We start from the raw sequence: 21,786 nt of genomic DNA on the forward strand, positions 1-21,786 counted from the left end.
GGGGCAATCTTGTTCTAGAAATTCTGACAGATGTATCTGAAAGGCATTATCTTCTTATGGACTCCTGTTATCGTTTCTGAGAGAAGCTGATGCATTCAATTAAATTCCTGGTGTGGAGTCCCAGAGTCTTACAATTATTTATTCTCTCACAGATCCAGCAGGGTTTCAAGCCCTTCTGTCTCTTCCCTTCAGGACCTTGTAGTCCAAGCTTCATAAAACTAACTTTGTGTCTAGTCACTGGAACTAATCACTGGAGCAAAATGCTGCAATTTAGCCCCCAGGCAGAAAATAAAGTTTCTTGACATCTGATTGAGAATTTTACACAAAAGTCTGACACCCTTTACTTAATTCATGTGACCCCCATATCTTTCAATGAGTTTGCTGAACAATCTTATATTTCCCTATGAATATACAGAATCTGATTTAAATGGTCAAGCATTAAAAAAGTTCTCATCACAGGCAGGTTTCTCCTGAACATATCCAGATCACCTTTTTATTTTTTTTCACTTAGTCACGAGTCTTATATCTTTCATTTTTATGCCATGCTGTTTCTGTGAATAAATCCATTTACAAGGGCTGACGTGTATCCAGGATTCCCTTTCTTCTTAAAGGCAATAGATATCCTTGTTAGATGTTAACTTTCCATTTCAGACTTTGCTTGTCTATCAAAGGTAAACTATTTAAATTGATTTACAGGGAAATGTGCACATTACTGCTCCTGGAAAGCTGGAATTTGGCTTTTGAACAGCTGAGAAGGAGCCCAGTTAAGTAAGATTGAGTGCATTCTTTCTGTATATTGCAGTGTGCAGTTCAAAAGTACAGCTGTACCTAGGTGATGCTAAGGAATTTGAATGAGAATTAGAAACAAAATTAAAAAACCCCAGAAAATTATAGTATTCCAAGAAGTTGTTGTGGATACAGGGAATAGTCAAGGAGCCTCAGCAGAGGTTTGCTTCTTCTTTCTTTTCCTTAATAGACATATTTATTCAAATGGTTAGCCTCAGCAGTTTCCTTCAAAAACAAAAAAGAAGGAAGAAAGAACAGTAAGAATATAAGATAGATTAGATAGTGATTTGAAAGACAGGATTAGACACCACAGCAGGACAGTAAGAAGGCCACAAATCAGGGAGTGCCCTCCACAGAGAATGACAGGTAAAAGTGAGTTAGGAGTGAAGACAGACAGAAGGTGGCAAGGAATCCATCAAAGTTAATGGTGTTCATGGGTTTTGGTGAGAGAAAAACTTTGTGTTAGAGGTGACCTGATTGGCACTGGGAGCCAGGGGTGTCTCCTCCTTTGCCAGCCCCATGGATGTGAGGCTGCTGCAGTTCCCTGACCCAGGCTGCAGGCAGTAGAGATGCTGAGCACCCACTCCTTGATGACTGTATGTGTACACTCACACTCCAAATCCATCCAGCTACACAGGTCGATGCAGAGACAAAGTCCTGCCTTCCCCAGCACCCACCTGCATGCACATGGCCTTCAGATGAACATGAAGACCACAGGTGGCCCAGTCCTGTTCCTCCTCTCCTGCTAATCAGGACTGGAGTCTGCTAGTGCAATATAGCACACATGATATATGGGTCACTGCTACTGTTGGCCTTAGATCCTCAGTCTCTCCAGGAGCAGACCCCAGTGCTCCTGCCCTGCTCCACTTGCTCGCACCACAAGCTCCTGAGTTTCATGGCTCACTCCAGCTGCTGGCACACAGACCTCTGGTCTTCACCAGCTAGTGTGGATTAAGGTTTGTTAGTGTTCATGCATACACACACTAAGCAGAGAGCACAACCACACAGAAGTCAGTCAGAAATCAGATTTAAGCAAAACAGAGGGCAGACTGTGCTGATCAAGCTGCAGGGCTCTGTCAAACAAGCTGCTGACCGTTACACTCAGTTGGCCCGTTCCCCTTTTCTTTGTTTTTTGGGGTTTTTTTTCCACTTTTGTTCCTCCTCGGTCCACCTTGATCCCTCCTTTTCCCCAGCCTTGGTCTTTCCCCACTGTCTCATCTGGATGGGTTTCACTCTAGGGACAATCTTTTCCACATCACTTGGATGGTCTTAGAGAGTAGCTGAGTGGTCCATTTCCACTGGTTAGGTTTTTAGGGTTCCACTGCCTGTCTTTGTTCCTCCAGTCTTTGCTGGGTCTTTGAGTTCACCATGATTAGCCTTTAATCAGCCTACTGAGCAGCCTACAGCAAGAATAACTGTGCCATGAGTAACATAATGACAGAAAAAATAAAAAACAGCCAAGTTATTCATCTGGGGTCAATAAAATAAGAAAAGTAAAAGTAGGTATCATGAGAGAATTGCCACAAAATGTCAGCTCAGAGAGTAAAAGAAGTATAAGCAAAGGTGAACACTGGCCTAAACCAGAGGCATAAAGAGGAAGCATCACATCTCAGGCTACCTCATGAATGAGGTATGACATACACCCCCATATCAGTCTGTGTCCAAAAGTCATCTGGGTGCACACTCCAGGCCACAAGGCAGAGACAGACTTAAAGAGTTTAGAGTCCTCCTCCTTATACAAGAGAGGTTACTGACCAGAAACATGATTACAGTGTAAGAGAACTTGCTGAACATTCACTGGAAGGTGATTCCAATCCATCGTGTTTTAGAAAGTTTAAAATATTTATTAAAACATATATATATATAACATATACATTAAACATTTATTTCTAAAGTGTTCTTTTAGAAAGTTTAAAATATATTATTATTAAAACAATATAAAACATTCCAAAATTTGTTTGGAAAAGGGAGCATGAAAACAGAAGGATACAAGAGATTTCTACAGGATGTGCAGATTTTCTTTTTGTTTTTTTCCCCCCACCCAGGACAATTTCAATGAGTTCAAAAATACTTTCTAAACAGTTAATCCCATATCTCAAATTTTGAAACTTCAGAAATTGAAATTCCGTCTTGCTAAAGCCTCATGCAACAGTAACGGTTTTATGCTATGATCCACTAATGATGCTGAAACAATTTCAAAGAAAGAAAACATAATGGATATACAGGTGAATGCTTCCAGATCTCAGTCATGCTGGAGATGCTGCAATCATTAAATTGCTTCTGATGCACCGATCCAGGGAGAGAAAAAATGTCAACAAAAAGATGTATGAGTTGCAGTGAAGCTTATGGAATTGCTGTACTGGCAGCAATTACAAATTTTGCTCTGTTTTCAGATGTTGCTGTGCATTTCGTTGTTCATAGCAAATCTGAGCAGAAAGCAACATTGTCACTGGTAAAACAGCTTGTTAAAATAAATTCAAAAGTGCTTAAAGTCAAAGAAAGTGTGTTGTGTTGTACCCAGAAGCTAGCCCACGAGACAGAAAAGTGAAAAAAACCTGTTTCTCTAGATAGCCTTTTTTTATATGGTCATAACTTCCCAGACGAGACATTGATGTTTCAGCAGCTGTGAAAATCTTAAAGTTCTGTGTTTTGGTTTTTTTTTTACATTGGCCACAACTTACCCAAAGGCTTGCTGCCCTCTTGGTTACCTTTATAAAAATGAATCCATGCCCCAGTAACTCCAAAGTTGGAAGATGAACAGAAAATACTCAGCGATGTTACTTGGCCCTTGGAGCACAGGAGTGAGCTTCATGCTCAGGACAGCTGAATCAGAGGGCAGCAACTGCTTGTACCCTATTGCAGCTTCCAGTACAGCCTTAGATAACCTGAAGAGATAGGTAACGACTGCTCAGTACTTAAAATCTGCAGCTTATGGTGTCAGGTCAAAGTGTTGACTACTACAAATGACCTGTCTCAAAAAGCATGAGTTTTGTGCTGGTCACTGGAAAGAAACAGTTTCCTGATTCTTGTAGGTCTACCATCATCCTGTGCAGCCTGTCCCCCTCAACCAGGTACTGGCTGAGGCAAGAGCAGAGTGCAGGAGGCACCCTAGAATGTGCTGGGAAGCATGAGGAGGTGCTCTGTGACCACTTGAAGACTAGCAAAGGCTTCTGGCTGTCTGTGGTTCAGCATACTGAGCACTTGGGGCACTCTGATCTGTCCTAAGACAGTGTAGTGTGGGAAGAGCCAGTGTTCGTCACGTTACAGTATCACCACGGAAATGGCCAAATGGAGCATCCCCAAATGGCCCTAAAAGAATGAAATGAGGAAAGAATGTAGATTATATGTTTTGAAGAGGTATCATCCAGCTCAACAGCAAACTCAGAGTACCACCAGCATATGAGTAGTAAACTGTGGGAAAATTTCCCCAGAAACTTTATATTTACAGTGTCCTCCCTTCAGGAAAGAGGGAACAGAGGTTGGATGTCACTACAGACAGCAGCAGTGGAGGCAATTGCAGACAAAGGTACAGTCTAGAGTAAGTATCTGGTCATTGTAGAGTCTCCTTTCTCTCTTCTCCCAATTCCTTTTTTCTTAGTTCTTCTTTGCTACAGCGGTTAGTCACCAAGAGAAAGATGGGAGAAGAATGAGATATAAATCTTTAAGCCCTTTTTAATGAAATGACTGGTCTGTTCAGACAGTGGCCACACATTGGGTGTCTGCTGTCTGGACACAATTTCTAGCTCAAACATCCATGTCATTTGTCTGTATAATTTTTTGAAGACAAATACAGCCCATTTTAAGCAAAGTGAAATGATTAAGACGTTGCAGTCTGCACTCAGGAAAAACACACAGCTGTGCACAGCATTATGCTTGGGATGAAGTCAAATGCTTCTCACTGCTTTGTCTCAAAATCAGGCTGATATTTAAACATCATTAAGGCAGTTTCCTTAGCTATTGTAATGCAGTGCCATACATTTACATTTGGCTGAGCTCTTGCTGACTCCTGTCAGCACAGGACCTGGCCCTTTCCATTTGCACTGAACTCAAGAGCAGAGTCTCAGAGATGGATGTGACAGATTTAGACATTGAATTAAGCTCTGCCCCACACCTGCTTTTGTTTTCTTGTCTGAAACGTGAACTCTGAACTGTTGAGATCTAACCGTTCTCTTGATGAATGAGCGGCTCAGTAACTTTAGTGTTTGACGACTATCATGATGCTTCAATTTTATTCTTATGGTCTTTACTATTGTCGAGTTGGAAGATTCACAGTGGAAACGAGGGTTTAATTGAAAGATGGAAACAAAGACAGAAGATATTTTGCTGAATTTCCTTTTGGCGGAGGAAGAGAGGGAAGGAATAAATAATCTGTCATTGCAAATATCTGATTAAATAGGTGTGTATTTTCAAGATTAGGGTTTTCCTTAACATTTTTTCCTCATTTTCAGTATGTGCCACTGTAGTGAAATCAGTACTCCAGCAGTACAGGCCATGCCAGCAATTCAAAGTTATTTCAGCTATACAGTAGAAAGCATTAATGTATATACCAATTCAGACTTCACTGAGAACATAACTATATTTGCAAGTCAACAGATTCTTATTTCAACTTAGTTAGTTGTTCCTATGCAAGCATAAGAACAATAATATAAGAGAAGTAGTATTTGTAATAAGAGATGTTTTATTAGGTCTACTGATACAACTGAAAAAAATTATGAGGTATTCAAGTATACAAATCTTCAACACAATCTTTAATGTTTAAAACAGAACAACATATTTATTTTTTGCTTGAGTGCTTTTTTACCTCAGATACTTCAGAGAAGCATATTTTTAATCATTTAAATATATGATTTACAGGGAAGACTTTGAGGAGCAGGACTTGCTGGCCATTTCTTGTGCAAGACAGGTATAAAATCAGAAGTCTGACTCTTTCAATACAAAAGTGACATGTTTTCAGTTTTATTTCATGCCAATAATAAGAACATCTTTTTTTCCCCTCAATCTAAAATAAACATATTGAAACCTCAGTGTGTTACGAAAGAGAACTACTATCCCCTGGTCAGCTCTACTGTTAACATGTACAACTTGTCAATAAAAACTAGCTATGTGCGCAGGATTTGTCATCCTCAGATGACTCTATAGTAAAAAAATGTTCATTTTTTACAAATACTGTCACCTTCCACTCCTCCAAAGACAATGGTTTTCAACAAAATAATCTGATTTAAAAAATAAATGTTTAAAAGTTTCTGTTTATAGAAAAGAATTGAAGACACATGCCGTGCAGATTAAATAAATTAGGGGAAAATATTAGACATAGTTAATAAAAGTTCTTCTTCTTTCTCAAACAGACCATTTTGCTGTAGCATAAACCAAGTCTGTTTTTGAGAAAACTCCAGACCTTAACCAACAAGCACACCCAAAGCACCACAACAGGAAAACTTCTAGTAGTCAAATGGTGGCACAATAGAGATTACCACTTCCAGTAAGCTAAAACACACGGTAAAAATACTTTTAGTAAGTTTTTTATGTAAACATAAGGCATTTTTATTAATTGTCAGAATATTGGTGAGTGATACTTGAGCATGAATAATAGAAAACAAATCCATGAATATTCCCTTCTTAGTCACAGGTACCACTCCATTTGCTGCTGTTACTTACTCAAAGGTTCTCATATAAATAGTTTTTGAATGCCTATACTTCGGTATTGTGTTTTTCAGTACACTAGCCTTAAGACCACAGAATATTGCGGGAAAAAAATTCCACAAATCAGTTTGTAACCAATTGTTTATTGCTTGCAGTTTGTGGACAGTGGGAAGATTAATATAAATAATATGTGGTATTCAAAGTGTTACTTGCCTACTGATGTTATTAAAATCAATATTTTTAAAAAAAAATTGCAATTAGAATGATAAAAGTATAGTTTTGCAGAACATGGACCTACTAAAGCAAGACCAGAGGAGAGCCACAAAAATTATCAGAGGGATAAAACACCCCTCTTAATGAAGAAAAGTTCAGAAAGTTGGTGTTGTTCAATCTGGAGAAGAAAAGGCTCTGGCAATACCTTTATTGCAGCCTCTCAATACATAAAAGCGGCTTATAAGAAAGATGGATGGGACTTTTTACCATAGCCTGTGGTGACAGAACAAGGGGTGATGGTTTTAAACTAAAAGACAGTAGATTTAGATTAGATACAAGGAAGACATTTTTTACAATGAGGGTGGTGAAGCACTGGAAAAGGCTGCCCCGAGAAGTTGTGGGTGCCCCATCCCTGGCAGTGTTCAAGGCCAGGCTGGATAGGGCTTTGAGCAGCCTGGTCCAGTGGAAGGTCTCCCTGCCCAAGGCAAGGAGCTGGAACCCAATGATCTTTAAAGATCTGTTCTAACTGAAACCATTCTGTGATTCCCCAACAGACAGTTGCTGAAGTAGCAATAGTACAATGGGTTATCTACCACCTTACAGAAAAGCAGTAGAACACAAATCCACCTCTGTTTTCCTTCTGGAAGTGACTTCTTGGAATTTATAACTGCATAAACACATGCTAAGGTTTACCTCAACCCTTCTGAGCTTTAGAATTTCCGCACTTTCCTCTCAAATGCCGGAAAATGTCAACAGCAAACAGCCAGCATGATTAGTGTAGCTCTCATGCACTGACTGAATAAAGTAGCTGGGTGAGAGCAGTTATACGTTACTAAAATGTAATTGCAGTTTTTCACTTCAGCTTTTCAGTGAGTCTGGGTAAAAATAGTTGCTGAATATTCAAGATCAAACACATGCTGTTAAAACACTGTCTCATATTAATTAGATTATTGTGGCCAGAATTTGAAATGTGGTACTATCTTCAGCTAAATTCCACTTTGGGGACAAAATGCCCTGCAAAATAGTGCTTAGAGGCATTCTGTCCCTTGCAGTTTGTACATAATTAAATTTGTGGAGAGCTTTCACATTGAAATTCTTCAGTAATTTTTCTCTGAACATCCTCTTAGAATCAATCATTCATCTCTTACAAGTAACTGCATTTACTTGAGATATGGAAGTCTTACCTCCCTGATCTTTTTCTTTAGATCACCTAGACCACCCAGTAGTGCCTTTGTGAGATTCTGACATATGTGTATGTTCAAGAGTATTGCACTTCAAACTTCTGCCTGTACTTCTTTTCAAATCTTTCAGCTTCTAAGATTTCCTCCAACTTCCTTTGAAGTGTATTTGAAAAGCACTATACAGCACTTATTTACATAATGGTATTGTGTAACGATACTTCCATTGTATTGCACTCAGTGTCTACTGCTGCAGTGACCTCTGTACTTTCATTGAGGTTGCATAACGGTGGCCACTAGACTTCAAACAGATGAGTCTTGCAAGTATCATGATGGGACATGCTTGATGATCTTCCTAATAAAGTATTTTTATGAGATGCAAGAAAACCTGAAGAACTGAAGACCTTTCAGATGCAGTTTCCAGGAAGATTATGAGTTCTTGAGCACTTTGTCACCTTAAGAGGTAATTGTGCATCCTACTTTATAATGGATATTTTCAAAGTCAATGATGAGAATATTCACAGATGTTTTCTACACACTGCACAATAGACACATTGCCAGTGATTAAGTGGCTTCCTTTCATTTTGTAAGTTGTTGACATCAACGCACAAAGCTCTTTGCTGAATAGTAAGAAAAGCATTGGCAAAGTTTTATTTCTTGTCATCTTTCTGAGACAAGACCAGTTGCTATTCTACTTTGTAAGATGTGCAAGACACTTAACCACTTTCTCCAAACAGGCTGGTTTTGTATAAAGCCATCATTTGTAAATGGATGTTATATAGGGATGTATAATCTGCCTAGTAATCAGTATTTCAGGTTCTTTTGTTTTTTCCTCTCCTAGAGCAAAAAGATCCCCTATTTCTCTGGTTCAGAAACCAGTGGGTGCACAAAACACTATAAAATACCCTTATCAGTTGCTACGGCTTCTAGGATTGTTACAGTTCTGGCCAAAACTCTCAGAAATCTGGAAACAAGGGATTGAAACTGGGCTTAGTTTGACTTCTAACACTATGTTCTTAGGACTGTGCACTCTGTGGGGCATTTTACAGCCTTCTTGATGGACAGTTAATTACACTTAGGAAATTACCTGGGGAGGAATAACCCCAGGCACCAGTACAGGTTAGGGGCAGACCTTCTGGAAAGCAGCACTGCAGAGAAGGACTTGGGAGTTCTGGTTGACAGCAGGTTGACCATGACTCAACAATGTGCCCTTGTGGCCAAGAAGATCAATGGTATCCTGGGGTGTATTAAGAAGAGTGTGACCAGCAGGTCAAGAGAGGTTCTCCTCCCTATCTACTCTGCCCTGGTGAGGCCACATCTGGAATACTGCATCCAGTTCTGGGCTCCCCAGTTTAAGAAAGATAAAGAATTACTGGAGAGGGTCCAGCGGTGGGCTACAAAGATGATTAGGGACCTAGAGCACCTTTCTTATGAGGAAGACTGAGAGAGCTGGGTCTGTTCAGCCTGGAGAAGAGAAGGCTGAGAGAGGATCTCATCAAATACCTCAAGGGTAGATGTCAAGAGGATGAGACCAGACTACTTTCAATGATGCCCAATGATAGGATGAGGGCCAACAGGCACAGACTGAAGCAAAGGAGGTTCCTAGCCCCAGGAACTTGCAGGGTTGTTTCTTCACTTTATGCCACCCTTATTGGAGACACTCGGGGTGCTCGCAGGGCTGCACAGGAGTTCAACTACGGCTTCTTAGCACAACACTGATGAACAGGAGTGACGGAATCTTCTTTGCTCATGGACACTGGAATGATATTTAATTTGGTCCAAGCTATTGCTTCGTGTAAAAGTAGCACAGGGGAAACTAAGTGATTTATTGTTAACTGCCATATGGATCTAACTAAAGCTCTGATCTACAGCAGTTTTCCAGCTGGTTAACATTCTTTCATCATTGTCAGATGAGCTTCCATTATTAGCAAATGATTTTCATATGAAGGAAGCATAGAAAAAATTACTACTTAAATAATAACATTTTTTCTTTTGACTTCCGTAAAGTTCAGACTGATGCTCCACAATGGGGAAAATGTTTATAATAAAATACATGATAGTCACTAACTTTTGGTTGATTGAGAAACTAGAGTAATAAAATTACAATGAACAATGAATTATTGTGCCTCAAAGGACAATATTCCTGTAAGCAGCTTAGAGTTTGAGAAGTCTATGTGGTCTAGGAAACACACATCCTAAATTTCTCTACAGTCATTTTCCTTCTGCTTATCTTAATTATTGTGCTCTAGTAGCTTTACTCAAAAACTGTATTGCATACCAACATGCCTTTAGCCTTCCCCTTGGTCATTTGCTTTAGCTGCTGAACATTGTCATACTCAAAAAGGGGTTTCTCATTTCTACTCTCAAGTTGCTCAGTTTGCTCACATCCAGCCATGAGTTCACTGTGTGCCTTTGTAGGCCACAGTAGGTAGTATTTTAGGTCCTCATACTTTCTTTTAGTGAAAATATTAATGCACCCCAATGAAGTAATTACAATTCAGTGCCCTTAGCAAACTGAGAGATCTCCACTGCAAGGGGCATTTTCCCTGCTTTCATAAATAAACTGATGGGTTCTTTTACTTGCCTCTACATTTTCCAAAAGTCTTTTCATAGTGACAACAGTGGATTTTGTACTCAGCACTCCAGCCTCAGCATTGCTTTATGTTGACATAGAAATCACCTCACTGCTCACTGAGTTAGACATCCTAGGATTGCATTAACATTTTTAATACAGAGTATACTGGCAGCTCATTTTAAGTTGCTTTTATTTCCAAGGACTAAGTATTTTTCAGAGGCGGGATCATCTGTGTTCGAATCTCTAAAAGCAGATTATAACCTGTTTGTACTAAATGAACCCTCTAGATGGAGATGGGGGCCTAAGTTTGGGAATTCCTGAGGGGTTAGAGAGGAATTTGAATTATGATTACACTGGGATGCATTATCATATACCTTATAATTTAAGCTAGAAAAGTTTATAACTACACTTTTTGTCAGACCCCCTGTCAGACCCCCTGTCCCTTTTGTCCCTTCATATATGCTCTATATAACTTCTTAGTCAGCATTTCCATTTACAGTTGACAAAAATTATGAGAATATACATTTCTGAAGAAATGTTAATATCACAATAGCAATAACTTTTTCTTTTTTTTTAAGAAAGAGGACACTGATTTTGTAGAAGTCATCAGCAGTAATAAAAATCAGAGAAGGTTCTCTGACAGGTAACAGATTTCTATGAAGCTGAAGAAGTATGTTTGGCTGGATTTTCACATATTATCATTTCTTCTAAAAAAGGATTACTAAAGAATTTCATCATGGCCTACTCCCAGCTCAGACAGAGCCTCTGGACTTGAACCTGTGAGGTGTTTGACATGCTGTTACGTCCTCCTATAGCACATGGAAATAACCCTTGTTAGCTAAAATTTTACTTTCATTTACTCCCTTAACATGTAATTTGCTGTATTTTTGAAAAGGGGATTAAAAGTTGGACAAGTAAGTGAAATACAGGTGTGTTTCCATAGCAACCGCAGCTAGAGGTCCTGCACCTTCTCCAGCTGCATCTTCATCCAGAGAGACAGTAACCCGTGCACCTTGATTCACACAGATAAGTGTGATGTGTGGGTAAGCCCCAAAAAATGGAGTCTACGGGGTGTGTTTGTGCCCCCTAAATTCATGTGCACTTGCTGGCAGGACTGGAGTGAAGGAAGTTAATTCATCCCAGGAGGTTTTATATGGCAAGACATGGCATCCCCCAAGGATGGAACCATCACTCATATAGGGTGCCAGCGGTGTCAAGCTCAGGTGATGCTGGGGGGCCTCCAGCCATCTCAGAATATAAGTACCATAATCTCTACAAGAAATAGCTCATGAAAAATAAAAGTAAGCTGGTTATAACTGCAGTGCTATTGGGCTTAAATTTTACCGCAGATAGTAGACAATGTGTATCCTTCCTCATCTTGCCCTCCTTATTCTAAAAATCATATTGGACCCATTGCAAATCCAGGCTTTCTTTCTCAAGATTCTTGTCTCGAAGAGTTGTGCATTAATAAAGAGGTGTACACTGATATGCTAATAAATAAATGTATTTCTGCAAGAGGGAGAAGGAAAGGGTTAAGATTAGTTTTGAATATTCAAGAAGGAAATAATTTGGCCTATTATACAGAGCATCAAAGAAAAATCTAATTTAAAAAAAAAATAAATATTGAAAGTGTGAGTAAGTTTGTGAAAAGAAATAACATCCTTTCTTAGACCAGCTGCTATTTTTGAAAAAAAAAAAAAAAAAAAAAGAGAGAAGCTGTCAAAAACATAAGCTCTATTTAAGAACTGAAGCAGAAACCTTCAAATACAAATGCTAGTTAAGAATGAACATTCCATATTTAGCATGACAATTTTAATCAATTGGACAATCTCGCACAAAATGTGTCCTGCATTTTAAGAGTAGAAGAGGGTGCTGGGAAGTGAGAGCTGATAAAGTTACTAGTTCTGATGGAAAATAGAGCAACACTTATTATCTAGTTCATCAGTAATGATTCAGCTTTTCCTTGCATTTCTTGTTTTTACCTTTTGACTTCATGATATAACGTAAGACTGAATTCAGTGAATTTTCTGGCATCTGGCTCATGGGCAGAAGATAATAAAATGTTTTTTTCTAATTGCTTTCTTATTTTACAATTGTATTTTAATTCCACTCATGAGCAATCTTTTTCTAAAAATTTAAATGTAAAACATTTTGCAGCTTCTGTGTGGCTAACACAGTTTTTGAAACACCATGCTGCTTGCATGAAATGTTATTATTTCACCTCCAGATTGAAACACTGTTTTCCAAACAATTTTGTTCAAAAGAACTGCTTACGTAAAAGCTGTAAAAACAAATCTCACTGAAACAAATATCCTTCAAGCCACGTGAGGAATTATTACTGTTTTGTTTTGGAACCAGAACAGCAAAACATGAGGAGGCCAATGTTGCTTTAACTTCAAGTCCTGAGATTGCATAGTAATGGAGGTGTTTAATAATATTTTTGTTACAGACAGCTACCTAAATGCAGAAAAAAAAAAGAGGTTTAACTAAACAAAATTTAAAGCAGAAGCATTAGTTTAAACAATGTCAAAACCAATTTCATTTAAAAAAAAAAAAAAAAGAACTATATTGATTCATTTCTCTGCACATAAAATTGAATTCATCTGTTTTTTTCTGGAAATTACTGAATTCAGATCTATTACAGGTGCCCTCAGTCACACACAGAAAAATTGTCCTGTGGTAAACAAGGGTCTGAAATCACAGTATGACTACTACAGCTTAACTGCAGCTGAACTGCTCATGTGCATGGTGGCAAATGCAAGTTAGCTCTCCTCTTGGATGCAGCTGGTGAGCAGGAGCTCTGAGCACTTGCTCATCCCAGTCCATAGCACTGTGCATTGGCACCCTGGCCTGCTTCTTCAAACCTCTTCCCAGAAACCTGCTGTTTCCTTACGGGTCTTAATCACCCCCTGGGAAAGATGAGTTCGAACTGTACTGGTTTTCACTATCAAATAAAGAAAAAGCCACAAAAAAGCTCATAAACAACTTGTTTTGTGCACCTCAATCTTGAACCTTTTTCCCAGTAATAGAAAACTGGGCAGCCTTGCACATGTGTCTCATCTGTAGTCAGTGTGACAATATGATTTAATTTTCCTGCATTACTTTACTGCCTTTTGGAAAAAAATCTGTGTGAAAAAGAGCTCTGCTGTAGATATATCACAAGTTCACACAGGTATGGGCATGTCACAGTTCTACCAGTGCTCCTCAGACCTTGTAGAGAGACAGGAAGAGGAAGGCTGTGGCCAACCAAGAGCCCTTTTTGGTGCCTTCTGACAAATGGATTTAATTTAATTCGCACTGCAGAAGGCTAGAGGTAGGTGTATAAGAAAATGCACACTCAAAATAAACCTTGGGCATGAAGAAGGACAATGGCAGGAGCTGAGCCCAAGATTCAAACTAGGAATCTAATCCACACACTTTCCTTCTTATTGTCGAATTTAGTCAATAGAAAGGATATATTTTCAGGTGGAAAAAAGCAGGCAAGTTAATAAGACTTATGACAGCTGTATAGGAAAGTGTCACAAGTGCCAGAGATCGCAGAGGAAAATGCTCTGTCCTGACAAAAGTCCAGAGACACAATCAACAGGATAAGCAATGGAGAAAACACACATCAGAGAAGATTTGACAAGTGACATTATTTTCAACAAACAAACAGCAGGTCTGCCCACCAGCTCAGCACAAAAGTTTCAGTACAGTAATGAAATTCATATAAAGCTTCAGAATGATAGGTGAGACAGGCCACCATTACGCTGTCTATAGCACATTCCAACATCTCTTAGACACTGAAAACAGGGAATTATAGGGACACCTACCTTAAAAGCTCTCAGTGCAGGTGTGTAATTCGTATTCTAAGACAGTTGGAAGGTCTTTCTAGCTATTATTTGAATGCAATGGAGCACTCAATATATTAATTCACAGTTATTTTCTCTCAACGTCCTAATCTATCTTACACATGTCTAAATAACATGACTGATTCATGCATTATTTATCTGATGCCCAGTCCTACGCCTGTCAAGGAATGCAAACTTGAATTTAAAAGGTGTCAAGATATATTAGGCAAAGTAGGAAATTATTTGGATTATTCATTCGCATCAAAGAACCTTCCATGTTGTGCCCACAAAACATGACCCTTTAGGTCATAATTACCCCTCCTAACTTATTATTTGTTTGTACATGGTGTACAGGACAAAATATACAACTGAAAGAGCGTGATCAGATCAAGCAGTTTATTACCATGTTGCTCCACTCATCTGACCAAATACGATTCATTTTGCAAGGTGAAGTAAATGATACAGGACTGAACTACATAAAGATCTCTGTTCCCCATTTATCTTCAGGAACCTGTAAGCAGGTCCAATATTTCCCAGGTCCCCTATATGAGGGTCTTTGAATTAGAATAGGCCTTATTTTTCTTCAGCTTCTGCATTTTTAACAAGTAATGTGCATGAGCAAGGAGTTGGTTGAAGAAGTGTTCCTTTTTATTGGTTCACAAAGCATTAAAATTGTCATTTTCCCTGTGTGCTGGTTTCCATGACAAGTTGTCTTTGACACAGGCCAGAACGCCTCTTGCCCCACTCAGGCAAAATTGTCTGAACAGCCAGGGGACCTGGACCTAAGGTTGCTCCAGGTTTACATACCTGCCCACGCAGGAACGACATCCTGGAGCCACCCAGAAGCACCAATGGAGAGCTCAGTGGGGACAAGCCTTTCTCAATGTATTGGAACGCCCCCCAGCTGCATCCAGGGACCATGGCCCTCTTACTAACAAATTAGATCAACATCACAGATCCAGGATTAGAAGGGCTTAATCCAGCTGCTAGCAGCAGCAAATGCGGAATAAAAACTAGAATAAAATCAGGTTGTGAAAGGGAATTTTTGACTCGTTTTGTTTGTTCTTTGTACTGACAATCTCGTGATATTAACATGAATCAGAAAGGACATTATCAGAGTGTAAGAGCTGCAGGTAAGATGGAGATGGGCAAGACCAGTACACAGCGCAAAGCAGGCAAAATTTCCAGCCTCATCTCAGAAAGCTTCAGAAGTCCTTTCCCCGGTGAGTGCTGGCACTGACTACAGTAGGGTTGATTTTGGATAAGAATTCATAACAAAGGAAAGGTTTTCAGAGCTTGATCTCTACGGTGCAACTCCTCGTACACTCTAAGTGTCCCACTATTGCATGGACTTTCATATTGGATTAAAAGAGAGATATGAAATGAGAGAGTGATTAAGAACACAGTAAGAAATTACCTGCAATCCACAAGTGCTACTACTAAACTGAGGTAATTTGCATTTCTACTACCTATGTGATGAAGGCTAGATAAATTTATCTCCAGAGGACTACCTTTATTTCACTAAACAATAAAATATCAGCAAATATACCAAACAAATAAATCTTCCCAATTTCACAGCTTCCCAACCCTTTTTTCATTTTCTAAAATCATTTTGTTTGTTGTTGTTTGCCTAAGTATTACAAGTTACGTGTTTTTCTCTAATCTTAAATTCACTCAAAGTCATAACTCATGGCAGCTGAGTGCAGCTATGATTAATGCCCCAAATCTCTTCTGTTCAAGTTTCCACTGCACTTCACTCTGCAGTACCTGAGCACTCAGCACCATCTCTGGCCAGCTGCATAAATTACAAGCTTAAATTCAAATAAACAAAAATCCCCAGTATGACATTCACAAGACTTGGGAGAGATTAAGTTATCCTGAAGATTTTGTAGACAAAAAAGATCCTTACTCGTCTGGAACATAAGGTGCCCCTAGAAGTGAAAAATATGTGAAATCAGATTTAGTTCTTTCTATAAAACTCTATAAAATGTCTATAAATTTCTGCATTATGCATTATGCTTTTTAATTTGTGTTTTTATTTCTCCTTTATCTAAGAAGCATTAAAATCTTGTGCTTCCTTTTGCAGGATGGCAATGTTTTCTGCCTTTAGATCAATCTCACTATTTAATAGCCACAGGATTATGGACTAGGCATGAGACAACTGTGGGGAAGAAATCCCTATTGGGATTTGTACCCATATTTCCCACTTGGTTCCCTACCATAATGAACCAAACCAAAACCACAAATTCAAAGACTCATTATTACAGAGGAAAATTCTGAATTTGAGCTTATGTATTTGAAGCAAGAAAAATGCCATCCCCGGCCTTCTTACCCTATATTGAAACCTGCATCTTTTCTTCATAAATAAGGTGTAAATGTACTTGAAGGATAAAGGTAATATGTTGAGTCTAATTTGCACATCACTTTTGCTTTCAAATCTTGGGAAAATTCAAGTTTATCCTATCTGGTTGCATGAGTCTGGTGGTTTAACAATAGAGAGGAAAGAGTAAATGACTGGAGTTGAAAAAATTATTCTCTCTAGTTACATAAGCTATAACTGCCATGAACCCTACCCACACATAAATATACTTACATACATACATGTTTGAAAAAAAAAAAATACAATATTGAGGCTGCATGGATTAGATCAAGCCTAAATCTCTCCAAGTGGTTTTACTCACATCTGCTTTTCTTCCGAGGGTCTCAAATGCACACTTAGCAAAGGCCAAGAGGAGAACAAAACCTTCAACTGCATTTCCATGCTCATAGGACAAGGACAGTCACATCCCACCTGTTAAATCTGTGCTAAGTGCAAGAGTGTATTTCAATTGTATATTAAGTTCTGATCCCTGACCCAAAACAACTCAGAAATTCACACTGAGGCAAACTTAACACAAGTCTTCCTTTCTATCTTCATTCTGTGGGCTCACATTCCACAGGATTTGAGTGTTTTTCTTCCCACTGCAAACTGACCATCACTTCATTGGTTTAAATGGTTTATCAAAACAGCGTCTGACTAATAGGAGAAATTTCAGACTTCAAACCTACAAAGGCCTGAAAGGCAATTTAGAATAAAAGTATTACGATAACCTAAAGACTAGACAATGCCATATCAGAAAATCTATTTCTCACCTATTTATTAATAGATTTAGATATATCATTTGCATGCTAAGTAGCTAGGCATGAAACAAATACCAATGAACCAATCCACTGCATTTTCTCAGATGTTTTAAAGACATGAAAAATAAATCTGAATTTTCTATTTTTTATTAGTTCCTGGCAAGTATGGAAAATACTTTAATCAAGAACCTCAGGCAGAAAAAATGTTGTATAATCACCAAGTATTTGCTCAGATTTTTATGCTAATTGATGTCTTGTGTTTTCCTATTGCTTGCATGTTCTCTTCCTGTTAAGGTACAAAGCACCTGATTTTCAACAGGATAATTTGGTTGTAAAAAGCAAATTAGATGGGAATCCTTTAAAAATTGAGGTCAAGTGCATTTAAAACTCAGTGTTCGAAAGAACTTGCTTGGAAACCTGATTATAATCAACTGGCTTTCATGCTGTCATGTAACCACAACAGTCAGATGTCACTTGTGCCCCAGTCCTAGAAGATCTCATTCTTCACTACTTCTGAAAGTTGAGCAAGTGTTACAGGAGCAGGGGCTCCTTGCTTCCCTCTGTTTTATCCCCTCAGCTCCCTGTGTGCTATCTGCCCTTGCTCCCTCTGCTGCTAACTCACCCAGGGATTTCCCCCTTCGCCATCCTCTGTATCAATTCATCTTCATCTGGTCCCATATTTCCATTTTCCAGATTGCTACACACAAGGTCTCCCCATTTCTGTTTACCACTGTCTTTTTTTCTCACACCAGGACACCTGTGTAACCATCCCTTCATTGCTACTTGCTAGGCAAAAGGTTTCCCTGTGTACTTGAACCTTCCTGTTCCCTCCTTATTCCACCTCACAGCTCCTCCAAGGTTGCTCACAGACCTAGTGTACCTTCTCTCATAGGAGGTGCAGAAGAGTGAGGATGGGGGAAACAACTTTTGAACAACACTGAACCTTGCTCAACTGAGGTGGAAATACCAGGGGAAAGAAGGAAAGCAAGAATTATGATGCTGAAGAAAAGCCCTGGACTGCTTCCTGGATGTCATTAATTGTCAGTTTGGCTCCTTGAGCAAACCAAACCAACAAACAGTCAAAAAAAACCCCAACTATTACTTTCCTCTCAATTCAGTAGTGTTCTGTCTGCCATTGCAAAGAACCTGGTCTGAAATTTCATTCATGAGACGCAATGTTCAAATCTCATGTTCCAGAGAAACAGTCCAATGTACTATGTAGTGTGAAATCTTGGTTGATGCAATCAAGTAAGTCTTGATTTCAGTGATGGGCCCTAGACTGAACACAAGCATGCAAAACATCACTAAATGTTTTCCAATTAGTACAGCTAAGAAAATGGTCATTTTTCCTGAAGGCATGCTGCAAAGAGAACAATATTATTAAAATAACCTTTCATTAACAGTTGTTCTCTCAGCTCTAGGAAAAAAGAGCTTAAGAAAACAAATGCAAAATAGCTCAGCTTGAGGGAGAGGAGAAACTGTTGACAGCATGTGTGGCATTTCATCATTCGATTGGGGTTTGTACCTCTTTTCTGTATTGAAGATTCATGTTATTAAGCTCCTGTAGGGCTGGGGTTAGTAGGGCAGCTACAAGACCTTTCTGAAATGTGGTTCCAAATTGTATGCCGAAAAGAAGAGAAGTTAGAAGAGAAGAATTAGCAGCAATTGAGTGGTCAACCTGAATTGCAGGCCAATATTAGGTAAAAAAGGCATGGTTATGCATGCACAAAACTCAGCAGAATGCCTTCTAGAATGTACTTTCTAGAAAGTACAACAGCACCATCAAAGACAATAAATAGCAGAATCCTGAAGTTTGTGCCTCATTTGTGCCTTGTCTGACAATTCTTCAAAGCAGTAACAGTGTCTCCTAACATAGCATCAGAGCTCTGGCTCAGTAATAACTTTACAGGAAATGTGACACCCAAATCATCAGCATCACTTATTGACGGTATATCATTCCCTTAGACTATTTCTCAATTACAAGTAACGTAACACCTCAAAAAAGAAGCATGATACATGGTGTCCTTTCATTTGCTCCTTAGTACAGCCTAGATATAAAAATGCCATACATTAGTGAAGAGACCTGTTAGTAAATTCTTGTGATTAGGATATAGTGACAGCTACTTAGCTGGTGCTTATTGTCGTAAGTTCAGCAACATCACTAAGAGACCATTTGTCCCATATGCCCTTATAGCTGGGTTCTTGTAATAAGCTTTGGATGTTTTTTTTAAGAGTGAGCTTTCCCCTTAGAAATATGTCTTTGAACATGGAAATGATTACTGACAGTAGGACAAACTCTACCTTAATTAAGAAATTGGTGCAAACCTGGAGTAAATTTTACTTTGTATTTCAGGTGTATACAAATGCTTGCAGATGAGATTGGGTCTTGACTGTTGCACAGGGAAATAATCCAAGCAGACAGAAATTTTACCTCTAGTATAGGAGAAAGACAGAACTAAATTTTGGCATTCCCAGTTTTTATCTCTTCTTCCCAGACGTTTGATGCATATCAGGGTAAACACCAGAAAAATAGAATCAAAATCCTTATACAAATCCTGAAGTCATGTGTAACCCTTTCTAATGCCTCTGACTTCTGTCACACAGGATAGAGACTCCACTAGCATTTGACAGAGAGAAGCCTGTGCCAGGAGTGAAGTCTCAGAGAGGCTGACCAGATTTGTGTTCAGTACAAATCAGCAAAGCTCCTCTGGATTTCATACTTTTTCAGCTGAAGATGGCCTGCAGCTTCAGAGAAGATAATCTGTAGCTGCTCTTTATGAAATCTGTATAAAATCTTAGCATTAAATCATGAAACAATGGCAAGACACTAACCACAAAGCAGCAAAAGTAAGACTTGAAAGGATAGCAGAGGCAAATGTGTACAATGGATATAAATGTTTCAGAGCTAAAAAGCAAGTGCTACTCCCTTGACATTTCTTTTCTGTCAAAATATAATTAAAGAATAGCAAAAACGTGTTTCAGTAATGCATGTAATTATGTCTCCAGCTGTAGACATATTTGCTTTAAGTGATAAAAATAAATGCATTGCCAGGTGCTAATGTTGACTAATCAATCTGCTATTAACAGGTAACACACCTTCAACTTAAAGTAAGGAAAAGGGCATTTTCCCGAATCAGTCAATGCATCAGTCAAGTCAATCGAGAAATCAGGATCACAGAAGCATTAGATGTGTATGCCCCAGGCTCTGAATAAACGTGAATTTCTAGAATTAAAAAAAAAATATTTCTATCCAAAAAGTTAATATACCCCCAGCTTCTGCAAGAAAAGTAATATTGTTTATCACATTTCTTGAAAAGCCTGCATTGTACCTTTTGCATATTATTCTTCAGTAAAGAAGGAAAAATTATGAGCTTCAACATGCAGAACTTTTTCCTGATTCTTTGGAGAAAGAGCAGCAAAACTTGCAGCTGTTCCCTGCCTGCCTATTCCTTTCCAGAACACATATCTTTTAAAACCTCTAAAGACTTCAAAAGGTTCAGTGGGGGGAATATGCATTTTTAGCTAAGCTACTTGATGACATACTGTCACACAAATTGATTTCCTCTCCCAATCTTGACAGAAGAGTTTGATTTACCATTACTTCCCTTGCCCCTAACTCTAAGAGGAATTCATCCAAGAATGGGGAATGGGAAAAAGAATCTCAAATACACAGCTGAGTAAGTGCAAGTCCCAGCAGAACATGGTTCACCATTCACAGTGCATGCTGCTTTGCCTTGCAAGCACTGAAGAAATGGAGGAGGTTCTACTACACTCCTTTAGGGTAATCCCCATATCCATACTTTCTACTCTTCTCAAACCTGGAGCTACAATCATAACTAGGAACCCCAGAAATACTGTGCAAAAGCCTGTGCCAAATGGGAGGAGCCTGGCAAGTCTAACTCCTGCTCTCAGAATTACTCCTGATTTATTGCTTGCTAGTGGGAAGCAAGTAAGGTGTTAGCCAGAGTCCTCATCCTCTGCCTTGCAACTCACATAGAATCTGCTCTAGAAATGCAGCAACACAGCAGTGCCAGCACTGAAGGGACCTCCAGGTCAGAAGAGAAGGTACCAAGTTTTATAGCTAAAGTGCTGTTGGCATTAGAGAGAAAACAGTGATCACAGTACGGGATCCTAAAGTCATCTAAGCTCCACTTTAATTCCCATAATCCTTTCTTAGCTGCTCCTTCCCTCTTCCTACAGAAATCTTGCACCTAAGCAGCAGACATGAAAATCTCCATTTATTCTGGTGGTGTTGTTATTCTGTTTCTTCCCTCCTTCAGACATTTCTAGCTGTTCTTCCAATGGTTCTGCAGTACTAGTTACCTCATTTATTGTAAACTTGGTAGAACAATAGTATCAGAACATCAGCCTGGCTTGCTGATCAGCCAAGCAGTCCTTGTCTCCAAAGGGAAAAATACTGCTAATAGAAGAAAAAATTCAGAAA

Source organism: Streptopelia decaocto, assembly GCF_964273445.1.
Source record: "Streptopelia decaocto genome assembly, chromosome: 3".
NCBI lineage: Eukaryota > Metazoa > Chordata > Aves > Columbiformes > Columbidae > Streptopelia > Streptopelia decaocto.